The following is a 23276-nucleotide window of genomic DNA, read 5'->3' as shown; positions in this document are numbered from 1 at the left end:
TCTAAATAATCTTTGGGATCCTCGGTCTCTTTTCTTGAATGATGCTTCGTTCGAAGTCCTTTCAAGCCGGTGGGTACCCACTTTTCTGGGTCTTTTTCTTGTGCTTGCCTAGTGCGCCGATATGCCTGTTTTTCTCTTTCAAATCTTGCTTGGTTTTGAGCTGGCTCCTCTTGGTGGGCAGCCATAGCTTTTTGTTAAGTATGGAGCCTGATTTACCCTTGTAATTTTCTGTAGTAAAAGCGCACATTTGTAAGGCCCCCATTATGAGGAGAAGCCATCGTGCGTGAAGGAAAATCACTCACCGGAAACCAAAATTTTCACGGACAAGAATCAGGGGCCGGCCGGAATATTATGGCCGGACGGCGGCCGGAAAGTGGTTGGAAAACAACCGGTCGGTTGGCCGGTGGCCGGTAGTCAATGGCCGATGGCCGATGGCCGATGGTTGGAAGTCAATGGCCGGTGGCCGGTGGTCGGAAGTCAATGGCCGGTGGCCGGTGGCTGAATTCAATGTCCGGTGGCCGAATTCAAAAGCGGACTTGTCTTCTCAAGGGCGGCCACACATGGGCGGATTGGAGGGTCCGATTTGGACTTATTCGCACAAGGGCGGCTACACATGGCTGTCTCTCATAAGAGAGGGCAGCCCTTTTGGCCTATAAAAGGAGACCATTTCTACACACATTTCATAGTGTGAAGTTGATGCAACAAGGTGAGTGTGAGGTGGTGAGAGTGAAGCAAGGCGGGAGCTCTATCAAGGGTTTAATCCCTTTGTAAACTACTTCTTCTTTTGAAGTGCTAAAGCCATTGAGTGGCTGCTTTCCCGTGGACGTAGCCCACATTGGGTGAACCACGTATATCGTGTGTACTCTCTCTCTCTCTCTCTCTCTCTCTACTCTATAATCTCTTGTGTGTGAAATCTATCTCTCTCCATTAAGTAATCTACTCAAAAATCTATTTAGCTACGTCTTATTTTCTAACACTTTTCGCTTCATCTCTTCCCTCCTAGCTCTTTTTTCTTCGTTGTCAGGCCTTGTTTCCTTGGTTGTCTGATATTTGGGCAGTTCCGTCTTCTTTGATTGTGGACAGAAGCTCGTAAGCTTTCTGAAAGTCCACTCCGCAAGGTTCTTGTTTGTAAAAATATCGGAGCTGCGGTTAGCCTCTTTGGTTTCTGGCTTTGCAGCTACATCATAGACCTCTTTGGGCAACAGCTGCAACTCTACCTGATGCCTTTGTTCACTCTTAAACCTGCCAGTGAAGACTGTGGTGTGGTGTTCTTCCAACTTCTCTTTAGAAAGGTAAGATGCTTTTGCCGCCTTTACTGACTCGGGGTCCAGTTGATACGTGGGCAGTTCTTGCAGTTTCTCCTTTTGGTTTAACTTCTTCTTGGACCTCTCCGCAGCTTGCATTTCTCCTGTTCAGTGAATAGAGTGCAAGGTTAGCAGATTTTTTGAATTTTTCTCTGGAATGTCCTTTTAGACTGACATGCTGATAATCTGGTCCAAATTGCTTCAAATCAATTTTTGAACAAGCAAAGATGCATAAAATCATGCAAGGAACAAAACTGTATGGTCAAAACAAAAATTTGCAATCAAAGTAAATAATCACGATTATTTACAGTTGGAAAATTTTTCAACTTTTTTGCAAACTTGGTTTTATAGGCTTGAAGTTTATGCTAATTACATGCTTTGAGGGAAATATGGGCTCATTTGGATGCACAGGGTGGAAATGGTACCAGATTTTGGGTTTAGGTCACTGAAACAGTAGATCTAAAGGAAATTTGAGATTTTGAAATCCAAATTGACTCAAAATTGGCTAGTGGGCTTATCTCAACATGCTCTTTGGATGTATGATGACAAAATATCCAAATTCTCCAATTTTGACCAAAAAGTAAATAATCGCGATTATTAACTTTTCTTCCAAAATTGACATTTTTTGGTATGCATTGGTTCTATGCATGGTATAGAGCTTGGTTATGAATTATGAGGTGATTTGGATCAAGAAAAGTTGTTCATAACCCAAATTTTGGCTTACACAGACTTCTTTGCGTTTTTTGGCAGTTTTGCAAGTAAAGGGTGGTCATTTTAGCTCATACTTGATTTTTGGCATGTAATAGATGTGTATGCATGATAGGTGAGGTGAATTGACAATCTCCAAGCAAAAATATTGCAAAAGTAAATACTCGCGATTATTTACTACACTGACAAAAACTTTGCAAATCTCATAAATTTTGACCTAAACATGTTTCATACACCTAATACAAGTCCTAAATTGAAGTTGGTCAGTTTGGTCATGCCGGAATCACTTTGTGCTCTGTCGACTCTGAAATCCCTGTTTTTTGTGATTACTCTGTCTGTTGGGTTGGTCGGTCAACTTTGAGGCCTTGGACTTATCTGTAACATAGTCGTGAAGCTACCTGTTCAATTTTGGCTCATTTATGGTCAGTTTGGCCTCGTATGTCGAATTTGACACTTTGTAAACTTTGAGCCGTTTTTCGCTTTTCGAGGGCTTTACTTGATGGATTTCTCCAAACCAATCATATACATTGTATATGAACCTCATTAGCAAGCCATCTGTGGAGTCAGGTCGAAATTCTGGCCTTTCCCAAAAAACCCTAATTCTCTACTGGGGACCCCCTTGACCCCAGCCGAATGATCATCTGATGGTATGGTAAGGTTCTATTATGTTAGGGCATGCTATGGTTCAAATCCTGTCCGATTTGGTCAAGTTGGCAAGCCGCTATGGTTAGTTTCAGGTCGTAGGTCTTCGTCCGCTGCTCGGTTTCTAGGGTTTTTTCTAGGGCTTTAGACTAGCTACTGGCTGTACAAAATGGATCATTGATGAGTAAAGAACTTACCCCTCATGTCTCGTGTGGGACGGCGCTGAAAAAGGTCAACTGTGGGCTCCGGAAATGACGCGCGAAAGAAACTGAAATGCTCTTTCTGCAAAGGCTCCAAGTGGAAATGAGGTGGTTTTAGCTTAGGCTGGATATCTTTACCTGGACTTCCCAAATCAATTTTCCCCAGATTCCCCCGTTACTCCTATTAGGCCGTGAAATCTATGTTAGGCTCAAAAATTTCCAAAATCAGATTCCTGTAGCTCATTCTGCAAGAATTTTACAAAAGTAGGCTTGGCCGCCTAATTTGGGCTTCCCGCTTCCATCTTTTGATTTCGTTGAAATTTTTTGTGCTTGTTTGCCTTGTCTTTCTTATCACCATCGTGTGTTCCGTTCTTCCATATGAGCTTCCCTGCTATTTATTATTAATTTTTGACCTTTTTAATTGAAAAAATCAAAGAAAATAGAAAAATGCTCTAAAAACTAAAAGTGAAAATCCAATAATTAAGAAAATCCCTTGAAAGACATAGCTTTATTGTTTTTTGTTGGATTTCTCCATTTTTAAGCCTCCTTTTCAACAAAAATGATGAAAAATACCCAAAAAGGGACTATTTTTTATGATTTTCTGATAGTATATACACTATTTACACTCATTGGGAAGATATTATCAGTGACTTTTCCCTTGTTAATGAATTATAAGGGCATTATTAGGTAATTTGAAAAAAAAAAAACACATTAACATGGAACTTTTTCCTCCCTCTTCAAACATTGCTCTTAATTACTTAGTATTTAGTAGTACCCTTCCACCCCTCCTAGATGGCGTTCTCTGGGACGACTGGGTGCATGGGTTGAACAATTGTGTCTAAGCATAGCCGTGATTGGCTCTACCATGATATGAAGATCAATGCAATTCAACTCAATATGCTGTGCAAGAGCTTGGTCTTGAGTAAATAACTCAAGGGTTTCCGATGTCGAGGTTTGCTATTGATATCTTCCAAAGAGCAAATCTTGTAGCCTTTGTGCTCTCTGTTTGATAGTACCATTTGGGTATTTAAGCACGCTGATTGCTTGAGCTGTTGGTAGCACACTGGACGGTTGTCGAGCTTTTTCTCGCTATTGGTAGCTTGGTCTGCTTGGTGCATGGTGTTTCAGAGGCTGTTGAGACTTGACTCGCCACTGTTTGATTGGTTTCACATTGTGTGGAGAAGATAAGTGCTCCTTTTTCTTCCAAACCTTTTTCATGTTAGGTTCCTTGTTCATAGATGCTCGATTCTGTGGTTGAATCCTTGGAACCGTCTTCTGTTTCTTTGGTGAAGTTTTAGGCACCCAGATCTGATTTGGTTTATCCACAAGTTGTGCTTTTGGTATCCAAATTTTCTTGACTCCTTGCATGCTACTTGTAGCATTTGTTTGTCGAGGGGATGGAAAAGATTTGCTTCGTGGATTGGTCATCTGATTGCATCTTTTCCATTCCTCTTTGCTTGGTGCAATAGGAACAATGAGTTGCCCTCCTTTAAGTGATAGCTTTAGCTGATTCGTATCCCAATCCGGTACTGCTTTGTAAGTACGCATCCAAGGAATGCCAAGAATCATCGTCTCGTTCATGTGTTCATCTGGCAAGCATACAAACTGCTGCGAACATGAGCATCCATGTACTACCACGTTCAAGTTGACTACTCCCAATATTGGAGCTGGATTCTTGTTGCATCCTTTGATTGTCGTTATTCCTACGGTCAATGCTTGACTTGTTGCCTTCTTGTATGTGGAATTACTGACTGCATTCACTCTAGCTCCTGTGTCTACCAAAGCATTGGTGCTATGATTGTTGAGCTGTACTTTGATGCGTAGATCCATTCCATCTAAGCAGTCGTCATCTGTTGAAATTGCGTCTTTAGGTAATTCCCATTGTCGATCATCTATTTTCCAAAGTGTTGATGTGAATCGGTATCTATTGATTCTTAAGAGCAGCTCTACGCTTGAGCACCCAAAGTCTAGCTTCCTCTTGGGATTCATCAATAACTTGCTGTCGCTTTATCTTTCTTCGTCTGGCTGCATGCATTCTCTCTAGAAATTCATTGATTAGTGGCAAATTGTATTTCTTTAAACGACATCCACTAATCCAATTAGCCATTGGTTCACCATTTAGGGTTGACAATTTTACTGCTCCACTTGGAGATACATTTTCAATGATAAATGTTCCCTTTCCCTTTTTCTTGAACTCGGGAATGTGTTGCTTAAGGGAATAGACTAGAACTAAGTCCCCTTTCTTGAAAATTTTGGTGATTAAGTGGGAATCAAAAAACTGTTTTTGTTTTCACTTTTGTGCATGGATATGAGCTACAGCAGTTAGCCTTTGCTCGTCTAGCTTTTCCAAATCTTCAAATCTTTCTGACAATTCATGTCCAGTCCACTCGAGAGTCTGTGCTACCCTTAATGTCGGCAATAGAAATTCTATTGGCAGTATGGCATCAAGACCATAATCAAGGTTAAAGGGTGTAGCATTTAAACCTGTTTTTAATGAAACTCGATAAGCCCATAGAGCAGCATGGAGATTCATTTCCCAGTCTGTCCTTCCTGAACTAACCACTTTGTTCAGTACCGAGCTAAGAATTTTATTCGTATGCTCAGCTTGTCCGTTTGCTTGTGGGTGATAGGGAGCTGATTTGTTATGAATAACCATAAACTCATTAAGCAAATACTCTATTACCTCATTGAGGAAATGAGTTTCCCGATCATTGACAGTCTCTATTGGCAGTCCATACCTTGTGAATACATACTCATATAAGAATGCAACAGTGGTTCTGGCATCATTATTTTGGGTTGCTTTAGCCTCGGCCCACTTAGTCAGATAGTCCGTAGCTACAATGATATATTGAGCTTGGGTTCTATAAGCAGATGGTTGTATCGGTCCAATAAAATCTATACCCCATTTTGCGAAGGCTCTAGCCTCCATCATTGGTCTTAAGGGCATGTTGTCTACTCGTGTTGGCATTTTTGCTTGTTGACAATCATCACACCTTCGAACATATTCTTTGGCATTGGCAAAAAGTGTTGGCCACCATATGCCTGTTATCAAGATTTCTCTTGTGGTGGTTGAAGTCGCGGAGCGGAGCGTGGGTCGACTCTCTCTCTCACACACACACACAGCTTACACAGTACACAGTACGCAGAGATCTGTTAGAAGGGTTATCTCTCAATTCCTTAGTATTCACAAAGAATATGTTAGTATAAACAAAGAGTTAGAGGTAAGTGAGTTAGGCGGGCGGCCGGCCATATCCGCATAAGAGGCCACTTGGGCTTTAATCCCAACAACCTCCCACTTAAAGTCCAATGTGGCACTTTAAGTAACTGTAAATCTATGAACATAAATGTACAAAGATTTACATGGCTGCCATCTATCCAATGCCCAATAACTCACGACAATGCACAAAGCCCTCTCCTGGAAGTCCCTTTGTGAGTAGATCAGCAGGATTGTCCTTGGTGTGGATCTTCAGCAGTTGTATCTGCTTGTCTTCAAGTACTTCCCTAATGAAGTGATACTTCACATCAATATGCTTAGTCTTCGAATGGAACACTGGATTCTTTGCCAATTGTATAGCACTTTGACTATCACAATATAACTCTGGCATATCTGCATTGATTCCCAAGTCTGCAACCAATCTACCAAGCCAAATAGCTTCTTTGCATGCCTCATTTGCTGCAACATACTCAGCTTCTGTAGTAGACTGCGTAACACAATCTTGTAATCGAGATCGCCATGATATGGCACCTCCAGCCAATGTAAAGACATAGCCTGATGTAGATCTCCTCTTATCCAAGTCTCTTGCATAATCTGAGTCAGTGTATCCTCTGACACTCAAATCCTGACTACCATAGCATATGCGCATACTCTTTGTATGTTTTAAGTATCTCATGATACCTTTCACTGCCTCCCAATGTTTCTTGCCGGGATTTGACATATATCTGCTAACCACTCCCACTGCAAATGCAATATCCGGACGTGTAGCAATCATTGCATACATCAAACTACCCACTGCAGACGCATATGGAATCTTATCCATTTCAGTCTTTTCTTCCTCAGACACAGGACAATCTTGTTTGCTAAGTTTCACATATGGTGGCAATGGAACACTCAATGCCTTTCCCTTCTCCATATTGAAACGTTGCAAAACCTTGTCAATATACTCTGTTTGAGATAACCAAATCAACTTCTTTGATCTGTCTCTCTCAATGCGCATACCAAGTATATGACTTGCCTCACCCATGTCTTTCATGTCAAACGATTTTGCCATCTTTGACTTCAAAGCTGAAATTTCTTCCAAGTGTTTGCCAGCAATCAACATGTCATCCACATACAAAATAAGGATCAGCCAACTGCCATCCTTAGCCTTCTTTGTATATAGACAGTGATCGAACTCACTACGTTTGTAGCCTTGAGAAAGCATAAACTGGTGGAACTTATGGTACCATGCCCTCGGTGATTGTTTTAAGCCATAAAGACTCTTTAACAACTGGCATACCAAATGTTCCATGCCTTTCTCAACAAACCCTTCTGGCTGCTGCATGTAAATTTCCACATCTAAATCACCATGCAAGAACGCTGTAAATTTCCACATCTAAATCACCATGCAACACCAAATCCAATATAGCAACCAATGCAAGAAAGCATCTCAATGTAGTCATCTTAATCACTGGAGAGAAGACTTCATCAAAGTCAATGCCTTGTTCTTGCTTAAAGCCCTTGGCAACAAGCCTTGCTTTGTACTTTGGCTGACTATCATGAGCGGTGATCTTATACCTGTAAACCCATTTACAAGGTAGAGCCTTTTTGCCCTGTGGTAATTTAACCAACTTCCATGTCTGGTTTTTATGCAGAGCTGTCATCTCTGACTGCATGGCCAACTGCCATTTTTTCGAGTCAACCACTTGTAATGCTTCCTTGTAACAAGATGGTTCTCCGCAATCTGTGAGCATGACATAATTTAGAGATGGCACATAACGATCAGGTGGTTTGGAGACACGCTCAGAACGTCTCACCACAACTGATTCTGCCTCTCTAGCCACTATAGGCTGTTCCTGAGCCTGACCATGCTGTCTTGATGTGCTAGCACTAGGTCCATCTTCCTTGAAGACAACTCTTCTGATCTCCTCTGTCTTCTCTGGCTTAGCGTGAAACTTGGCTTCATTGAAATGCACATCATTGCTACGAATAAGCTTTCTGGACTCAGGATCCCAAAGCCGGTAACCCATCTCGCCCGATTCTCCGTAGCCAAGAAATATACACTTCTTGCTCTTTGGTTCTAACTTATTTCTGAACTCCTTAGGAATATGGCTATAAGCTTCACAACCAAAGACTCTGAGATGCTTATACGAAGGTGCCTTGCCTGTCCATAGCATCTCGGCCACTGCACTCTTATCCAGAACCCTACTAGGAGACCTGTTGATCAAATGGACTGCTGTAGCCACTGCTTCCGCCCAAAATCCATTAGGCAACTCAGCATTTGACAACATGCTTCTGACCTTCTCTTGTATGGTCCTATTCATACGTTCTGCAACCCCATTCTGTGAAGGATTATATGGTGCAGTAAGTTCCCGCTTAATCCCTTTTGCTTCACAAAAGTCTTGAAAAGCTTTGGAAACGTACTCTCCACCATTGTCAGTTCTCAAGCACTTCAGCTTCTGACCACTCTGATTCTCCACCAGCTGCAAGAATGTCTTAAAGACCTTGAGCACCTCATCCTTGTGCTTCAAGAAGTAAACCCATACTTTGCGAGAATAGTCATCTATGAATGTACAAAAGTACGCTGCTCCCCCTAGTGACAAACTAGGCATTGGTCCGCATAGATCACTGTGTACAAGAGCTAACCGTTCGTCCCTACGATTCCTCTTTGATCTGTGCGGTTCCTGTGTTTGCTTACCATAAACACAATGCTCACAAAACTCGAAATCTTGAAATGAAAAGCCAGGCAAATAACCATAATGAGAAAGTATTTCCATTCCTCTTTTTGACATATGTCCCAACCTACGATGCCACAGTGACACACTTGGCTGCTCAATCACATTAATTACATGGTTTTTAACCTCTGAAACATGTAAAGTGTACAGAGTTCCTGACTTGCTGCCATGTGCTACAGTCATCGAACCTTTGGAGATCTTCCAAGCGTTGTTCCCAAAAACTGTCACATAACCCGCATCATCCAACTTCCCTGTACTAATCAAGCTCTTTCGGATTGCTGGAACATGTCTGACATTCTTGAGCCATAAAGAAGAGCCATTCTGAAACTTCAACTGCACATCTCCCACTCCAAGTATGTCACAAACCTGCTCATTGCCAAGTCTGACATAATCTTTAGTAGCCACATATGATGTAAACCACTCTTTGTGCGGAGAAACATGTAAAGATGCCCCTGAGTCGATAATCCAATCACTCATAGCATGTCCATCCTCTGCAGTCAAGAAAACAGAATCAAGATTGCTTGTAAGGAAGATGTCACCAGCTGCTATACCAGAATCACTGTCTGAACCAGATCCTGTGACATTCACCTCTTCAATCTTCACTGAACTCTTCTTTTCATCTTGCTCAGAACTCTTTGTTTTGCCTTTTTCTTGTTTCCACTTCGTACAGTCTCGCTTCATGTGACCCTTCTTGCCACAATGGTAGCATTCTATGTCATCCTTTGACTTCGAATCACGAGACTTACTTCGGTTTTGTGCCTTCTTACCCTTCTTCTCTTTAAACTGTTGTCTCCCTCGAACGACCAAAGCACTATTGCCTTTGCCTTTGTCAATGTTCTTCCTGTTCACTTCCTCTGTGAGCAAGCTGCCTTCTACATTGGCACTTGTAAGACCTTCTGGCGCGACAGAATTACTTAACGTTGTACGAAAAGTATCCCAACTGTCTGGCAAAGTGATTAAGAGAAACATAGCCTTCACTGAATCTGGAAAGACTATCTCTTGTGCTGTTAACTGGCTGAAAATTGAGTGAAATTCATTCAGATGATTTGACATGGCTGTCCCTTCCTTCATCTTCAAATCCACCAATTTCTTGAGCCAGTAAATCTGAGAAGCAGCACTTTGTTTCTCGTACATATCACATAGCTTTTGCCATACGCCATACGCTGTAGTCTCTTCTGCTACGTTGAAGTAAACATTTTCTGCCAGTGTCAGCATGATTGTGGAACAAGCTAACTCGTCAAGCTCTTCCCACTCATCTTGAGCCATAAATTCTGGTCTCTCCCCTTTGAGCTTCAGTGGCTTCACTTGTTTTTTCTGCACCAAAACCTGCCAAATCTGCTTCTTCCAGAATGGAAAGTTTGTGCCATCCAGCTTCTTTATGTTGTAAAGAGTCTCACTGTGAGAAGATGCCATATCTGCCAAACTGTTTACTCCTGAGAAAAATCCGGCAGAGTTTCCCCTGTAAACTGGCCTCTGTACACAGTAAACAAGCTGTAATCAACAAGCTGAACACCTCTCCTCAGGAACTGTCAGTATTTTGAAAATTTTTGACAGAGTCTCCCCTGTAAACTGAGCTCTGGGAACCAAAAGATAGCTCAAAAAACAATCATAAATAGCTGACCAGTGACAAATCCTGTAAGCATACACTGTCTCCTCTCTGGGCGATGACAGAACCTGTATCTGTCTCAAGACTGAACTCTGAACAATGCCTCAACGGCCTGACGCATAAGATGCAATCCAGTGTCTACACAAAGTCATACATCCTAAGGGATAAAAGTCGCCGAAGAGGATGCGTGTAGAGGGGAACTCCAGCAACCTAATCCACCTCACACTGGGTAACCCAGCCCCCAGTGCTTGGCTTCAAAAAACCTCACACACGACCCTCTCAGATGGCTCAGCAAACTGCCCAGAACTAGCATACATCCTATAATAGACCAATCACTGTCCTATGACCGCTGCGGCGGTCTGTCTGCTAGCGTGACTCACAACTAGCAGACCCACAATCACAGTACATCAATCTGCAATACATGCCAGTGGTGTCAAGCCGTCGTATGGCCACACCTCCCCTGGAACCTGGCAAGCACAAGAAGTAACAATGCAGACTGCAATATATATATCTGATGATATATATGTGTACCTGGTCTATAGATGATGCTCTGAAGACGAATAAGTGATGTATGTCGATGTCGATATTGATGTCGACCACCTCCTGCTTGCCAATCTACACAAGATGGATTTCTTTGCGGCTGAAATCTATCTTCTGCTGTAGTGCTCAGAACGAAATTCTGAGGGCATAAACGGCTTCGAAAGGGGGGTAAAACTCCAGGTTGCCTGATGGAAACGCTCCCGGAACGCCGAGTGTGAATTTTCAAACTCCGGATCCAGAATCTGCCGGAAAAGTGCGCGCGCGCGCGATTGCGCAAATCCGCACTGAACCAAGGCTCTGATACCAATTGAAGTCGCGGAGCGGAGCGTGGGTCGACTCTCTCTCTCACACACACACACAGCTTACACAGTACACAGTACGCAGAGATCTGTTAGAAGGGTTATCTCTCAATGCCTTAGTATTCACAAAGAATATGTTAGTATAAACAAAGAGTTAGAGGTAAGTGAGTTAGGCGGGCGGCCGGCCATATCCGCATAAGAGGCCACTTGGGCTTTAATCCCAACAGTGGTCTTGCTAGAAAAGTGATTTCCAGCTAATCCAGCATGTGCTTGTTCTATAATCGGAATATATTCGTTTTCATTTGCACAAAGACGCAAATGTTGATCTTTACCTCTCCGATACAATTGGTTCTCAATGAGAGAATAGTCTCTTGCTTCCGTTTCAATTTCTCTTTGACTGCGTTTACTCATATCCTCAGGAAATGATCGGCTCGATAAGTAAGTAACTAGATAGTTAATCCACTTAGGAACAAGTGACATTTGAAACAATGTTACATGAGGAATGGGTGGTTGTTTTTGACACTAAGGGCAATCTTTTACAAAAGATCTAACATCTCTTCTCATAGTCGGCCAAAATACTCCAAGTCTTAAGATTCATTGCATAGTTTGGTCTTCCGCAAAGTGAAGTCCTACTATGGTAACATGTGCTTGACGTAGGTACTGATCCTTTTCTTCAAGGTTAATGCATAAAAGCAATATCCTGTCTCGATTTCTTTTATATAGCCTCCCAGCTAGTAATTGATACATAGTCGATTGCTCGATTAAATCAACTCTGATAGGAAGTGGTGATTCCACTTGAGCTATTGTCATCAATGACACAATCTTTTCAGACCATCTAGGTATCATTTCCACAGAGAACAAACAGGCATCTGGTAGATCATCATCTACCCCTTTAGGTGATTCCCCTGAAACAATCCTGGACAAATGATTTGCTCTTTGATGTGTAGTGCCTTTTTTTACAACCACAGTGAAATCAAATTCGAGAAGAATGATGAACCATCTCACTATTCTCCCTGTGCTGCATGGTTTGTTTACCAAATATAACAAGGCTTGGTGGTCCACAAAGAACACAAACTTGTTGGCTAATAGGTAATGCCTATACTTTTTAACGGCATAGATCATTCCTAGTCCTTCTCTTTCAATGGTGGTGTAATTGTTTTCTGCCATATTTAATTGTCGGCTAGCATAAGAAATAGAAAAGTCAACTTTCCCATCTCCTGGTTGGGCTAGTATACAACCAATAGAAAAGTTTGAAGCATCTATGTGTACGTGGAATACCTTATCCCAATTGGGTTCTTTCAATATTGGAGTTGAGGTGAGATCTTGCTTAAGCTTCATGAAGGATTCTTCACATGTCTCGGTCCATTCAAAGTGCGTAATCAAGCTATACATGGGTTTTGCAATTATAGCATACATGTTGATGAACCGTCTGTAATATCCACAATGTCCCATGAAGGCTTGTACCCCTTTGACTGTTGTTGGTCTAGGCAAATCAGCAATGACATGAATCTTTTCAATATCGGTAGCTATGCCATTTTTAGACACTATATGTCCAAGGATTTTCCGTTGTCTTCCCATGAATGTGCACTTTTCAGGGTTTAAGCAAATCCTGTAAAGTCTACATTTCTCGAATACCTTTTTGAAGTGTTCAAAATGATCAGCTTGGATTAACGAATGTACGCATAAATCATCCATATATACTTCCAAGAATTTTCGAAGATACTCTTTGAAAGCATGACTCATCAATCTCTGAAATGTGGTTGGAGTATTAGTTAACCCAAACGGCATAACCCGATAGGCAAATATACCCCATTCTGTTGCAAAAGCAGTTTTATGTTGATCTTTGGGGGCAACCAAAAGTTGATTGTATCCCAAAAAACCATCTAGGAAGCTGTAAGCTTCTTTTCCTGCCACTCTTTCTAAAACATGCTCAGTTATTAGAAGAGGAAAGTTGTCTCTAATGGTAGCTGCATTCACTTTTTTGAGATTAACGCACACTCGTAATTTCCCATTCTTCTTAGGTACTACCACAATTGGAGACACCCAATCAGTGTGTTCAATTTCATAAATGAATTCAGCTTCCTTTAGTTTTTCAATCTCTTGTTTGATCTTCCTGGCAAATGTTTCATTATAAGTGTATGGTCTCTGTCTACTTGGTTTCGCATCATCTCTCATGGGTATAATATGTTGATAGATTTCTGGATCAACACCCTTGAGATCCTTGTAAGACCAAGCATATCCCGATATTCCTTTAACAAGCTCAACAATAGCTTTTCTTCTTCTTTTGTTAAGTCATTTGCAATATAAGCTGGTATGGATCTTCTCCTGGTTCAGCCTAGTCTACTCTTTTGGCGTTTTCAGGTCCTTTGTAAGACTCGCCTTGTTTTCGTAGTTCCCTAATAGGTTGTTCGATTATGATTTTCCGTTCTTGGAGAGTATACTTTTTGTAGTGGGATGGAACATGCATTACATCCTTAGCATCCTCTTCCATGGTTTCCATTTTGGTGGTGTATATCTCCTTAAGAGCTTTTTTCAACTCTTGATATTTCTTTTTTCGCTTAACTCTGGTCATGAGTGGTTTTTTATCCTGATGATCTTCGTGAGTACCCTTCCTTGTTTTTCTCGATATCTGAGACATTTTTGAGTTTCCGTTTGAAGGATATCTGCCAGTTATTTTGTCCTTGACACAATCACTAGCATCTATCTGCATCAGAAATTGTGTGTTTTACATGAGACTGATGGCATAGGTTGTGCTTTCACAATTTTAGTGTCTGTTGACCGCTGGGTCAACAACACAACATAACTCAAGTTTCGTACCAAAGTTTTATCTTTTGCGAGTTATGAAATGCTGCGGATTATGGCTATAAACATCATTTGTAATGAGTAGTTATTATAGTTTCAGAAGCCGGGGTGCAATGGCACTTCCAGATTGTAAATACAAAGCCATTTGACCCTTTCAACCCCATTTTTGGTTAAACCTAAGGTAGACTTAGTATATAAGGTACCTAGGTCATTTTGTAAAAAAGGACTTTAATCATAATCAAAGTTTGAGCGCTGCCATCTACTGTGTGTGAGAGAGAAAGAGAGTGAGAGTGAGCTTCATCCTCTTGCTACACCCAGCTCGCTCAACACATTGGAGATCCGACTGCACCATTGTTGTAGGTTCGAGGAGAGCTACGCGACAATGCCAAGCATTCCACGCGAGACGAAGCACACACGCCGACGCATCTACGAGCTATTTGTGGTCGTAAGTGTATCAAACGATGTCTGTTTTGTGCGTGCTAGTAGTCTATAGAATCGTAGCGACATAAGTTACGCATAGGTACTCATAAATTTTAGTTTCGGGCACTTTCAAAATTCTGCTCTGTCATCCTACGCGTTTTCTGCAGATGGGTTTATAGTGGGGGTTTTGAGTGTAGAAGCTTAGGGACAGGTGTATCCTAGTGAGGGGATGGTGTTTCTTAAGTTTTGTACGAATCTGGCATGATTAGGTGAGTTACCTTCTGTATGTGTGTATGTGGCTAGGTGGTGTAGTTGAGAGCAGTGAGGTTCTTGATTGTGGTTTAGTTGGCCTTCCAGAGTGTTGTATGTGTAGGATGATATCAGCCTGACAAGCTCAAGAGATTTCCTCCATGTGCCTATCGTGTCATCTGTGTCCTCGATTGACATTATGTTGATCTAGGTAGTGTTTGCATGCACTTCATGGGTGTGTGAGTCGCTCCCCATCCAACATTGGCGTCGCTGCCGGGGACACAAGGACCTAAATAGGTTTCCTACTAACACTCGTGTGATGGTTGCTTGATTTAGTTTCGGCTAAAGAAAGCGTTTTTCTTAAGTGGATCCGGAAGAGGATATTCTGTGATCAAGTGGATAGCCAGGAAGCGTGTGTCTTGCCGAGGGTCTGCGACTAGATAGGTTTAGTTAGGATCTGTGGATTAGAGTAGTTGTTGGTGGTCGAGTGATTTGTGAGGTGATAAAAGCGTTTACTAGTCCGTGTGTGGCAGTGAAGTGTTTTTCTACTCATAGATGCAAAACCCCATATGATTTGTAGGAGTAGCTTTAGGTAAGTGATCCGATTCTGATCTAGAGCTATTCAACACTGCATTATTTGCTAAAGTGCTTGATTGCATTTGAAATCACGGAAAAGTGTGCTTTTGAGGGTAAAAATGCATTAAACAAGCTTTTGTGGACATTTTTGTATGACTGACTGATGTTGTGCATATAAAAGAGCATTTGCAAGGGTTCTGTGAAGAAAACCTGCAATTCTGTAAACATAGACATCCTACGCGTAGGATGTCTCAAGGGGGTTATGGAGACCAAATTTGAAAATTTTGACTGCACCAGTGGGTTCAGAGGGTAGGTTTTACCCTATTTTCATATTGACTTGGGTGTTTTTCCCTATTTTTCTTGACCAAAAGCCAAAAGGCGAAGTCAAAAAACGTAAAATTTCAGAAAAGGCTTAAACTGAGTGATCTTTGCATGTTTTTGCAATTGTGAAGCCTACTTGCACTTGCTGAGAGCATAAGGAAGCATCAAGGACACTTTAGTCTCAGAAAATCAGCAATAGACATCCTACGCGTAGGATGTCTACAGGGTGATCTGGTGGAAATTTTGAAATTCTGAGTTGACCAATGTGTTCAAAAGGTAGGTTTTACCCTATTTTCACCTGGAAAGTGGAAATTTGACCATATCTTGATAGGATAAGGCCAGATAGACTGAAATTGCCAGACATCCTACCCAAATTGTGTCCAAGGCCTAATTTTGAGACCAAACTATAGGATGACTCCATAGGCATGTTCTAAATGTTGTATTGAGTGACTGAGAGAGTTTTCATCTCATTTGGGGGAGAAACGGGGGTCCTAAGCAGACTTTAGCACTTTTGACTGAAAAAGACTAGAACAGCTAAAATTGGGGTTTTTTGAAATCCAAACCAAAATCTGAGCATACCACTGGGTTGCTGACATCAAGGGGAAGCTTTGGGTCAAGTCTGGGGTCAAACAGGCCAAAAAGACATCCTACGCGTAGGATGTCATATGTGTGATTTTGCACTCCAAACTTAATTTTGAGCATACCACTGTGATCAGCACCCTAAGGAGAGTCTGTGATTCAAATTTGGGGCAAATCTGAGCAGTTAGACATCCTACGCGTAGGATGTCTAAGGCATAATTCTGAAACCAAAATTCTACTGTGACCATACCATGCTGTCATATAGCCTTAGGTAAGCCTCCTAGGCAAATTTGGTCCAATTTGGAGTTGATTTGACTTAGGAATTCATCAGAACGGACATCAAGCTTTTGGAACAGATTCTTGATCATTTGACCAACCTATAGGTGTTAGAATCAGAAAGTAAAAATAGATGTGAGTTAAGCACATCAAGGGGTCGCTGCAATGCAAGTTTGAGCTGAAACAGAGCAAAAAGACATCCTACGCGTAGGATGTCTCTAGCTTGATTTAGAACTCCAAACCAACCTATGAGCACACCACTGTGATCAGCACATCAAGGAGAAGCTAGGGTGAAAATTTCAAGTCATTCTGAGCAAAAAGACATCCTACGCGTAGGATGTCTCAAGGCCATTTTTTGGTCCAAATGAATTTCTGAGCATACCATTGTGTTGCTAGACTTAAGGGGAGTCTTTGGACCAAATTTTGTTAAATTCTGAGCATATAGACATCCTACGCGTAGGATGTCTCTAGGCCAGTTTTAGGGTCCAACTGTAATTTTGACCATACAGAAGTGTTCACAGTGTCATAGAGATCCCAAATCTTCTTTTAAAATTGAATTTGGACTCATTTTGACCAGTCTAAACTGCATTTCACTGTTTTGGCCATAACTTTCACAAACGGTATCGGATTGGAAAAGTTTTTATATCAAAACGTAGCCTGAGAGCGGCTCTACGACAACCATTTAGTTCAACTTTGAAAAAAAAAACATCGTTTAAGGCCTCAAAATTCATCCGGAAGTTAGGGGTGTCTAAAAGCGACAATTTGCGAGAATTGTGAGAAAACGGTTGCAGTTTTGAACATAGTTTCGACTTTTCCCTAACCAAAGCACTTGAACACAGTGGACTAAGTCTACTTGAACCAGGCAAAAGCTCTTAAGCCCAGAAATCATGTCTACCCTAGATTCAAAAGCAGCTTACACAAGCTCAGAGATCCCGACGATAGAGAAATATCCTCCCACAATGGATCTTCCAAACTTGCAATTGATAAAGATCCATCTTGTTGAGAGAGTTTGGATGATTGGTCATGAGAGTGAAGGACTATATAGATACATTGACGACAATGAGGTCAATCTTTATAGGTGCTCAGATCCATACCTAGAAGAGATAACGGATTACAAGCTCTTATATGTCTACACATACAGAGTCGACTGTCAATGGAGATCTATAGTTGTCGACAAGTATGGACACGAATACACAGTTGTAGAAAGCACAAATCCACAGACTGTACTAGAAAGAGGTGAATATTTGGTCAATGAAGGACCACAAATGCCTCCACCAAACATGAGAATTCCTATAGGAATTCCAAGAAGAGAGCCACCAGGATTCCCTTCAAGAGCGATAACGAGAGAAGGATTGAGAGAGTCTCTGGTTAGACTTGTAGACAATCGACGAGTTAGACCATCCCAAGTCCAAAAATGGGTAAAGAGAAAATGCTCCGCAGATAAAGATCCGAGAGATCACGTAACGGCTTTTAGAAGAGTGATTAGAGCAGAGGAAGTTTCAGATTTTGCGACACAGTTTGCGGGATTTGGATTGACTCTAGAAGATGATGCAGCTACATGGTTCGACTCGGTGGAAAAATGGGATTTTGAGACCCTATATGAGCTGTTTGAGGAGTGTATTGAAGAATTCTCGCCAAAAGGCATTGCTCACTACACGGTCTCGCAAATCCATAGATTCAAACAAAAAGAGGATGAATCAGTACGCAAAGCATCATTACGGCTCAAGAGATATGTTAAGCTCTGTTCGAGAGCGGAATTACCTACGCAAGCACGACTGATGCTGATCTTTATCCAGGGAATGAGACATGCGGGCCTTCAGAAGGATCTGCATATGATAAGGAGGATGACGCTAAATGAGTTGATCAAAGAAGCTCTTTATCTAGTGGATAACTGTGAGGCATACAAAGAAAAGTACTTAAAGAGTCAAGGAGATGACACATCCTCTCAGCACAGTGTTTCACAGATAAGTGAGTCCATTGCCAAGCCAACGGCACCTATTGATCAAGAAAAGCTTATCGACGACTTGGTCAAGAGGTTGATCCCTCTTGTAAGGTCTGATTCGGGAGAGCCGAAGTGGTGTGAAATTGAGAGAACATGGACGAACCATACGGGGGAAGAGTGCTATTATAGCATGGAAAATGCTAGGGAGAGGTATGTACAACCTGTTCCAAAAGCACCTAATCCACCTAGATACATTACGGGGAATGTGCCAGGACCAGTAGGAGTTTTAAGGCCACAGCTTGTCTTAGGACAACAACCTCCGCTGCCAGGTGCTAGAATGCCAGTAGACATGAGATACATGCCAATGATGGAAGCATCAAATAAACCAACTCTAGTACCAACTACAATGTGGTAGAGCAACCAAAGTGAGTACTACCCTTCGGAGTACCAAAATGTGAGAGAAACACATGGAGTGGTGAGGCCGGTACAACCTCCACCTCCTGGGTTTGAGTCGAAAGAATGAAATGGACAAAAGGACATTGCGATTCATTGCAAATAACTGCTTATCTAGGTCAAAGCTTGCTTATAGCCAAAAGGAAATGCTAAAAGAATCTCCTCAACCAGAGAGAGATTGTCACAAAAGTCGTGACAACCACTTGGTCAAACAATGTCCTCATACGGAGATCACTGAAGTAACTGCCTATTGTCTTGAGTGTGGCATCACTCACTTGATCCCCGATTGCCCGAAAAAACCAAACCAAATCAGGAAAATCACGACAAATGTATCAGGGATTGTTCAGCTACCTAGTAGCTCAGAAAACGAAAATGTCGTACCAGTTCAAGTAGTTACGAGAGCACAAGCTCAAAAGAAAGCTGATGAGAATCCAGAGACAAAGAAAACGGAAAGTGACATGAGTCCAAAGACAGATGATGGACCAAAGACAGACGCATCTAGTCAAAAAACCAAGAGCAAATGAAATAGTTGGAAAGCTAGAAAGACTAGGATGAAAGCACGCAGGGAACGAGAGAAAAAATCCCTAGCTGAGAAGCTTACCGAAGCCGAGGAGAAGATAAAACAACATGAGGAAAAGGAGGCACCTTCTCTTACACAGATGGTTAAACCTCTAGAAGAACCATCCACGGATGAGAAACCGAGAAGTGCTAGTTCAGGAGGATCTGTGTTGGTAGAGAAGGTTAATGAGACATTAGATGCCCTCTTGAAAGCCTATGATGCGAGGCTCAAAAACAACCAAACCCAAGAACACAGGTGGATGACATATCACTATACGGAACTAGAAAAGCAAAGGTTTGAAATGTGCCATAAAATGATTCAAACAGCCCAAGCTTTACTAGAACCACCAGTTGCAAAACCTGAGGATGTGATCCGTGTCATGCCTACACATGTAATCCCACCAAACCAGGAACTAAAAGAGCCATATTCTAGTCATAAGCACATACCAAACCTCAAAGACCCAGCATTAGAACCAAGGATAGTACTGAATACCACGTATAACTCTTCCGAGGGATTTCACCAAGCTATACGTGAGGATTGTAAAGAGGTAGATGGTCTTGACGAATTGTGGAAAAAACTCAGAGAGGCCAATGAAGCCGATGACCCAAGAAGACGAGTAGACAAGACTGGTGATGAACAAGGAGTGTTTCTACCACCAATAGAGGAATTTGAGACTGGATCTCAAATGAATCTAGACGTGCAATCGTATTGGGGCGAGAAAGGATCTGTACAATCTATGGATAGTCAACCCCATTCTCTAAGAACACTACCGTCCTACATGGGAGAGTACGAGACCAAGTCAGATGTGGTTGCAATCCCATCAAAGAGACTGTCTCCCAACAAGGCCATTGATTCAAAGGGGCTAGTAGATATTCTATCTACCCCAGTCACCTGTACAATAATGTTAGCCGAGTTGCTCAGAATAAGACCAAACATGTGGGCTAATGTGGGTAAATGTCTAGAGAAATTTGGTGTAAAAACCCCAATGACTCAAATCAAGGAAGGCATCAAAGAGCTTGAAATGCCTCAACTAAATACTAGGCCAGTGCCATTAAACAAGGTAGGCGAGTATTACAAGGGAGAAGATGGAAACACCACCCTTCCTATGGAATTCAATAATGTAAAAACCATGGCAATCCTTGACAGTGGAGCTAGTGTGGCCATTGCAACCAAAGGGGTTTGGAAAAAATGGGGAAAACCTGCCTTGATGTCCACACGAATGACCCTGCAGCTTGCAGACGGACACAAGGAAAAGCCCCTAGGACTGCTAGAAAAAGTACTTGTTACTTCTTGTGGCATTGAATATGAACACACTTTTGCTGTTGTTGACTTTGGCAAGAAGAAGAACTATGACATCATTCTGGGAAGACCATTCATGCGACAATTGAAAATGGTCCAAGATTGGGGTTATGACCATATATACCTGAGACATATGGAAACCATAACAAAGATAAACTTGAGGGACCATAGCTATAGGGATGTGACGAGAACACCGGTAGAGGAGTTTGATTCCGCCACAGTAGCAGGATCAGAACTTCCAGCTTGGTTAGGTAAGCCTAAAGAACTGTGGATGTGTGGAGCTTCACAATGTGGTAGCTTCAAACGTGAGGAATGTATCCTAGAGCGGCTTATAGAGGATAGGGACTATATCCCAGAACCATTTCCTGAAGAAGAGTTAGAGCCTTTTGGATGGGAACACATCTTGGCTACTCTGGACGTGTGCACCGTGGAGGATGCTCCCACAACAAAGTTTTGTGATGAAAATGGCTATGATGTCGTTCCTTATTTTGCAGTGAGTGTAATCCAGGAAAACGAAGAGATCCAGACATCAACAAGCTCTCAAAATAAGGAGCAAACAAAGAAATGTGGAGAATCAAAAGATGAAGAAGATGACGAGTTCTATGACTCTGTAGAACACTTCGAGCTTCAAGAAGATCAACGACCCGGGAATCAATGTCATCGCTACACGAATAAAGTGCATCAAAAGTGGATTCCAAAGTCCTCGGTGAAGACACAGCCACCACAAGCATCCTCGTACATGGCTCCTAATAAGGATGCAAAGACTCAGCTAGGAGGAATACTACCAGAGCAACGAGCTAACAATGCTCTAATCAATGGGCTAGAAAAGTCCTCCAAGAAACTACCATCCTCGAGCAAACAGACAGTAACTTTTCACTACCAGCCAAAAAATCAAGGGAAAGGACAAGAAGTCAACCTTGCTGAGGATAGTAGCGATAGTGATGAATCTTACGACATCCCCTATCATCAACTCAGGCCATCACTATCACCAACCCCTTCAACAACAACCATGACAGGTCAAAAGAACTAGACAACAAGTCAAAGCCAAAAAGTTCGACAAATCTGGATACCAAAAAGCCAGATCGGCCAAAAACAGATATGGATCAAGAAGACAAAGATCTCTAATGACAAATCACAAGATCCAACACCAAAACAAAAACAAGGAAAGCGTGCACGAACGGGTAAGAATATCACAAAGTCGCAAGCTTTCACAACTCAGGTTTGGGCTCCAAAGAAGTTTATTCAAGCACAAAAAAGTCAGGAATTCATTTGGATTCCAAAACAACCACAATATCAACTTTCAAAGCCTGAATCCCGTCACCAACCAAGCGTACAAGGACTGAAGCAAAGACCACTATCGACTCACACAACAAAAAGGTGGATCCCAAAGAAGTCTCTTCAAACACAAACGAAGCACGGGCAAGTATGGGTTCCCAAACGAGAGCCAGCAACAAAACAGCCAATAATCGCAAAGAAATGGGTCCCAAAGAAGAACAACAAAACTGCTGTCAGTGCATCGCCGCTTGAATTCTTACAATTCTTCCTACGATTACAGTACAGTTAGAAGAGAGCAAGTCGCTTCAATCAAGCAACGATACAGGAGCTTCAAAGACCATTACATTGCTTAGAATAGGAAGCCTCACCAACAAATGCCAATAAGCAAATTGCTTATACCCACATCTTGCACAACATAAATCTTTTCCATGCATTGACTGTGTATGCATAATAGGGCTACATTACAAGGCCTGCATAGGCACAACTTTTAATTGCCCAAGCAGAACACATACCCTTTGCGATACCCTGTCGTAAAGGATGACTCCAAATAGGAAGGGGGGAGGCATTCTGAATGCGGACCTAACATTATGACTATTAGAGGGCAATGTTTTGTGAGATGTGAATTTTTGCGTTTTATTGTGATAATTTTTTGACGAAATTTAGAGTATATGCCCTCATAGTAGTGTTACAGAGGAGTATGGGGACAAAATCCATATATGAGCCCCTAGGGACATGTGTATAGTGTACATAGCATTTAGATTTCTATTTGAATGATTTTTCTTTTGTTGAGTTGTTTTAAGATTTTCTTTGTTTATTATTAAGAAAAAATAAAAAAATCCATAATCCACATGAAGAAAAGACCGACGAGAGGCCTGAGCACTACAAAGAGAAGAAGGTACAGGAAAACGATGAAACTTCACGAAGTATGTCTCAGCAGCCACTACAACAGCCGAAGAACTTGTCACAAAGCAGTGTCAACATGCAACCGACAAGTCATACAAGTCAGAGTCGAGTAGCTAAGCCACAAAATGAGTGAGGTGTTAGTCCCAAATCTTCAAGTAATATTCTCTGTGGTCTAAGCGTCTTAGATATTCTAGGTACTGCTCAAGCTGGAAGAGTTGAGCATATTTATGTTGTGTCGCTCATGCTGGTATAGGTGAGAAAAAGAGTCGAAGTCTAAGTACTTAAGTCTGGTGAAGTGAAGGAGAAGGTCCAAAAGACACTCACGTACTGAGCACAATGAGATACGACTGGAGAAACTTCTACATCGAAAACCCTTCTTGGAAAGGTGGAAG

This window comes from Adiantum capillus-veneris, chromosome 7 (assembly GCF_014529385.1).
Source record: "Adiantum capillus-veneris isolate H3 chromosome 7, ASM1452938v2, whole genome shotgun sequence".
In the NCBI taxonomy this organism is placed as follows: Eukaryota; Viridiplantae; Streptophyta; class Polypodiopsida; order Polypodiales; family Pteridaceae; genus Adiantum; species Adiantum capillus-veneris.
The sequence above is the reverse complement of the archived record's forward strand: the minus strand, read 5'-3'. Positions refer to the sequence as shown.